Here is a 6,027-nt window from a genome sequence, read left to right on the forward strand (position 1 = left end):
TATTAAGTATTTAAGCTGTTTTGGGTTTCAGTAAAATGAATAACAGTATAGTGAACATTTTTATGTAAAAAAATCTTTTTTGTCTAGATTTTGGATTATTTCCTTAAGGTAGACATCCAAAGGTGAAATAACTGGTTTAGAGGTTGTGAATAATTTCAAGGTGTATGAAACTTATTGAAAATTATTTTCTATTAGGTTTGTATTAATTCCCTCTTATTAATAGCTTATATTGGGTGGGAAATCTGCATATAGTAATCTAGCTTAGTAGCCTTCAAATCTATCTTATTGACTCACCCTAAAAAATACAGTTTGTATCATAATCCAACACACACACACACACACACACACACACACGCATTGAAAAAGCTCCCTCTTTCAACATACAATGCACGACTATGATGTTATGTATTTTATTCTCTTCTATTATTTCAAATTCAGGGTTTTTTTTGTTTTTGTTTTTCTGACCTGTCACACAATAGGTTCATTTATTTTCAGGATAGCCTTTGGGAAATACCTCAGATATATTGCTGTGGAAAAGCATGGCTATTGAAGAATATTTTACAGGACTATGGGCTTGGTAACAATTCAAGATATTAAATTCAGTTTTGATTCACAGGTGATTTTGGGGCCTAGGAATAGGTCAGGACCCAGTTTGAAACACTGTTTTAGACCATGGGAGTGGACCCAGCTTCGTGTAATTCGTATGTGCATCTGCACATAGGAACTACCTCTTCTGAAAATATCCCAAGCCTCAAGTTTGCTGCCTCTTCAAGAAACATGATTGTATGATGAAATGATTTGAGCACTAGATAAAAACAACATCTGCATGGAACAGCTGACCCACCTTTTAAAAACCTGAATTTAGCCCTGCCTCGACACCTAAATGTCATCCCCATTAGTTCTGCATTTTGGATGTTTGTTAATTCACAAAATTCTCACAGGTATACACCTTGTGATTCCTATGCATTTAATAATGGAAGATGAAGTGGCAACAACAGATCCTTAAAATTTTGAATTCTGTGATATTTTGACGCAAGTTGCACCTTTGGTGTTATCAGCACCTTTGAATATCTGTGAGCTCTTCCAGCGAGGCTTTATAAAAAGATTTCAGTTTCCCAGATCACATCTGGGGAAGACAAATGAACAAGTAGTGAGCTTTTAAAAATAGAGAAAGAGACATAAAAGGAAGAAACCATCTCTATATTTAGATAGATGTCAGATTAATTTTTTGGATTCCGGTCCAAGAAATTTTTCCTCATGTGTTGAATGCTTACCACCATTGTGATGAAATATATATTTAAAAAAAATCTATCATCAAATATATCAAAAGCATTTGTAGGCCAATCAGCTCTAAATTTTATGAGATATTTAAAGGTCAAATATTTCATCAAACATTGCATTGTTGATTGCCGTCTCCTTTTTCAGCTGGCAAAGAAACAAAGAAGAAACACAATAATGATGACATAGTTGAATGTTGAAGATTGTGAAAAAGTGCTCAAAAATTATATGACCTTTAACTTATGATTTATTTTTTCATTCAAGGAACTCAAAGCACTTCACAGTCTTACTCATCAATTTTCACAGTTCTTTAGAGTAAGAAATAGACAAAATAATCTTATCTGCACTGTGTAGACAGAGATTTAGGGGGAGAGAAGGGTCTCTAGGGCCGGAGGACCTGTCCAGATTCAGAAGTCTGAACAAAAAGTTTACAGTTTTTATTCCAAATCACCACATCACATGTGACCCTCCTTCCCATCATAAGTGGTTTGAGACCAAAATTTGATTGTTAAACACTTACGTGGCAACACTTATATGCCAGGAGCTGTTCCAAGGACTTTCCAGATGTGAACTCAGTATTCATAACAAGCCTACAAAGTGGGTACAATTATTACTCCCATTTTATTGATGGGGAAACTGATATATAAATGACTTCTTCCCAAGGGCACAGCTAGTCTGTGGTGGAACCAAAGTGTAAGACGATGTTGGCCTCCATGGTCGTAACTGTAACACTCTGCTGCCTCCCCTGTGCTAGAAGGTGAGTCCTCAGCCTTTTCATTCGAAAGCCAACCTTTCCAAGGATCTTATGATGTCTGCTATTTTAGAGCATAATTTTTGATGTGATGACTTTGGTCAGAGAAGGACTTCAAAAGCCTACGTGTATGTGTGTGTCTGTGTGTGTGTGCATCACACACATCGATGAAGCAGGAGAGAAGTTTACCCACTATAACTCAGATGCCCCCCCAAAAGTAACCTTATATCCTTATATTCACAAACTGAGCCCATCCACTTGAAACCATCCCCTTTCTTTCCCATGCTGAGGAAGATACTTAAAATTGTTTATTAAATTTAACTTAGTCTCTTCTAGTTTAAAACTGTCATTTGTGGGTAAATAGTGGATTCAAATTCACATTCTATCTCAGGGCTGTCCCTCCCTGTCCCTCAGGCACCTGGGCTCAGATGTAGGGCCTTTGGGTTCCCCTGGCTTCTGTCAGATGGCCCTCAGCCTATAGGGTTTCTGGCAAGCTCTATACATGATGCTGAGGAGAAATGGGTCTTGGATGGAATTGTGGATGTCACTGCTAAAGTTGAGGGTCCCTGCTACAGCCTTTATATATATTTTAAAAATATTTTTATTGATTTCAGAGAGGAAGGGAGAGGGATAGAGAGATGGAAACATCAATGATGAGAGAGAATCATCGATCAAGCTGCCTCCTGCACACCCCATACTAGGTATCAAGCCTACAACTCAGTCATGTGTCCTGACTGGGAATCAAACCGTGACCTCCTGATTCCTAGGCCAAGCTCAACCACTGAGCCACACCAGCCAGACCTTTATAAACAAATCCTGTGCTCTGTGGCCTCCCTCTTGGATGCCCAGTCTTCTTCTGGTCTACCAGTATTCTTAGCACTTCCTTATCCCCCACTGGTCCTTGTGGGTCTTCCTGGAGCCCTGGATGTGGCATGTAGGCTGGGGTCCACTTGAATGAAGCTGCCCCACCACTCCCTCCAGGCATCGAATGCAGGGCCAGTGCCCAGCAGTCTCCTCTGACACAGAACCCAGTGTCTTCAAGTTTCTCAAAACATAAAGCGGGCTCCTTACACCCCTTCTGGAAGTTTCCACCCACAAGATAAGCCAGGACATTTGCATCAGACCTTTAGCCCTCTCTCCCTTTCCCCTTTCAAATGTTTTGCTCTTATCCAAGTTCTTCCCTTCTCTTTGCTTATTTAAAGGGAAAGTTTCAGAATTTAGGAAATACCTTTGTCGCTCAACAAAACCCAGCTTTCAAGATTATTATCTTCACCATGGACTTCAAATCAATTTGAAACTTAAAGCTGAGCTATGATGTCTTCGATCCCAGTGGTGTCGCCTTCTCTCTGAAGCAAAGAACCACTGAGGAGCTGTTGAAGGAATAGGTGGGGAGTAAGGCAACATGATTTACTAAGATGATAAACAGCATTCCTGGATGCAGGTACCAGTACGAGGGAATAATGAGAACACAACTTAAAAATATTAATTATAGATGACTTATTGGAGTACACTGATATTATGGTAAGTACACCTGAATGGGCTCCTTTTTTTTTTTTTTTTTTTTAAGAATTACACCCGAAACCACTGCCATGGCCCTGTTTTTGTCTTTCCTACCACAGTCTGTCCTTGATCGCCTCTAACAAAGATATTTTCTGTTCCTTCTCTATTTTAAATCCTTTAGCCTTCTATCACCTTTAGAATTAAGTTCAGTTTCTCCTGTGATCTGGGCTCAGCCTCAAGTTACAGTTTCCTGTGATTCCACCTCCCCTTGCCTCAGTGCATCCCGTGCCCCAGCTGCCAAACCGAATTCCCTGGAGGCCCTCTCAGCATTCTGCAGTCACAACAGCCCTTGCACATGCTGCCCACCTCCTTGAATGCCTGTGATCCTCATCCTTCACCCTGGCCACTGGGCTTGTCCTTCAAGACTCAGATCAAGTGGCATCACCCCGGGGAGGTTGTCCTTATACCCCCGACATGCTTTCTGAGTTTGATGTGTCTCTTCTGAGCTACCTGAGGCTTTGCTATCCTACTGTTTATCAAGTTGTTTTAATTGTCTGTTTATATCTCTTTATCACCACACACACACACACACACACACACACACACACACACGGGATCATGAACTCTGAAAGGCCATAACTTGTGTTTGCATCTCTGTATTCTCAGAATCTAATACAAGTGTCTGGAACGTATTAGATGCTAAAATTTGTTTCATTACTGAGGAAAGAAAGGAAGGGGGGAAGAGGGCAGTTAGGGTACATCAAGGCTCAGGAGGAGCAAGCATCATGCCTGAAGCTATTTTACTTTTTTTGGACGAACAGATTGGCTAGAACAACAAATGCTGCCTCCTAAGGGCCTGGGATTTTGTCCCCTCGCTTGACTGGCTCACAGTGCCTGGCACAGTGCTTGGCACTTCGCAAGGGCTCAGTACCAATTTGCTGATTGACTTGTCCAGCTTCCCACTTTGCCTCGGAGGACACAGGCAAGGAGGGCCCTCCTATTAGCCTGTGGCAGGAGGTCCCCAGCTTAGAGCCCCAGGTAATTTTCTCTTTCCCTGGGGTGGCTGTGCTCCTGAGCAGTCACCCCACCATAATGGCCCCTTGAAGTGAAATGGGAATCCAACACCTGCCCCCCGCAATCCCTCCAACCTTTTCAGTAATTGGTATTTGATACCACCCTCCAGGGGTCCCCATGGCACACCAAGGTTGACCATCCCACTCCGCTCCTCTGCCTTCCAGGAATGCAGTGCATAACATCAGCAGAAGTCATCGAGAAACTTTCTTACAAGTCTGGTAGAGGAAAAGGAACCATTTCCCCATTACACCTTACAGAAGCCATAACTTGGATCAAGACTTCCGCTCTTGGTGTCTCAACTGTTTTGTTTTGTTTTTCCAGGATAGATTATAACAGAAACCATTATATATTTACAATGATTTTTAAGTTATTGTCTATAACTGTACTTAATTTCCTTGGATGTAACTAACATTTCAGGCTTCTCTGGCATGTAGGTAGGAAATGAAGTTACATTTGCTTTTGATGCCCAAACTGAAAGTGTTTGGGCCTCAGCCAGCTTTGCTGTGAGGTCTCACCAGCCTCTTACCGAGTATCTCCTGTTTACTTCTAGAGGTCTTTAAAGAGTGCTCAGAAACGTGTCCATAGTCCCCACGCAGCATCACCGGGTTTTTTCTCTTCCAGCCGCACATCTGCCGCTCATGTCTGACTCCCCCACGCTGGTATCCATGCGCTGGAAACTTCTTAAAGGCACCTTCCTGTGTATTGCCATTGTGATGTGCCCTGTTGCAAATTAAGCTCAGGGATGGTTTGGGGAGACTTCAGTAGACTCCACAATCTTGATGTAATAAAAGAAGCCTCATTAAAAAAATGTTTAATCCAAAAATAAAAAAGTCTCAGACCAACCTCTGCCACTCCTGCAGACCTTTATTACATCAGCAAGCAACAGGGGAAAAAGGGTCCAGAAAAACCTCTTCTGGAAGCGAGTCCAGCTCCCCGCCCTTTCAGCTTCTCACCTCGTCCTCCCGCACCAAATGTCTGCTTGATGCAGTCGCTGCTACATGCCAGAGGCTGCCTTCGATTGGGGTGGGGCTGGCACTGGCAACCAGAAAACCTCTGAAACAATGGCCGGATGTGGGGCCCTGGGAACACCCCTTCCTCGGTGCAGGACTCTTATTTCCTAATTATAAAAGGTGGGGAATGTCTCCATTTTATCCAGCCCACGCATTTTTCATACTATTTTTACAAATGAGAATGCATTTTTAACTAGAATCATGTTAATCAGAAAGTGGGTAATTTCATTATTGAAGAGCCATATCTGGCATTCGCTATTCTAATTAGCAAGGCATCGATGGAAATACTAATAGCAGAAGCACTTGACCAGGCTCTCTTGATGTAAGGCCAACTGATCGACCCTATACAGTTCAGGGCGGCTTCGGGGAGCATGCAAAGGACAGCAGGTCCTGCGCAGGAGTGGCCTCTCTCCC

At 42.4% G+C, this 6,027-nt stretch overlaps 1 long non-coding RNA gene across 1 annotated transcript; it reads right to left on the bottom strand.

The window, feature by feature from the left end:
- Positions 1-946: 946 nt before the first annotated feature.
- On the bottom strand, positions 947-5,572 carry LOC308522461. The gene is made up of 4 exons (XR_013996246.1): positions 5,130-5,572; positions 3,258-3,399; positions 1,799-1,868; positions 947-1,425 (listed from the first exon to the last, which is right to left on the bottom strand). It is a non-coding gene; the product is annotated as an uncharacterized lncRNA (long non-coding RNA).
- Between the last annotated feature and the right edge of the window lie 455 nt (positions 5,573-6,027).

The sequence above is a fragment of the Myotis nattereri genome (genome assembly GCF_964212035.1).
Source record: "Myotis nattereri genome assembly, chromosome: 7".
Classification (NCBI taxonomy): Eukaryota; Metazoa; Chordata; class Mammalia; order Chiroptera; family Vespertilionidae; genus Myotis; species Myotis nattereri.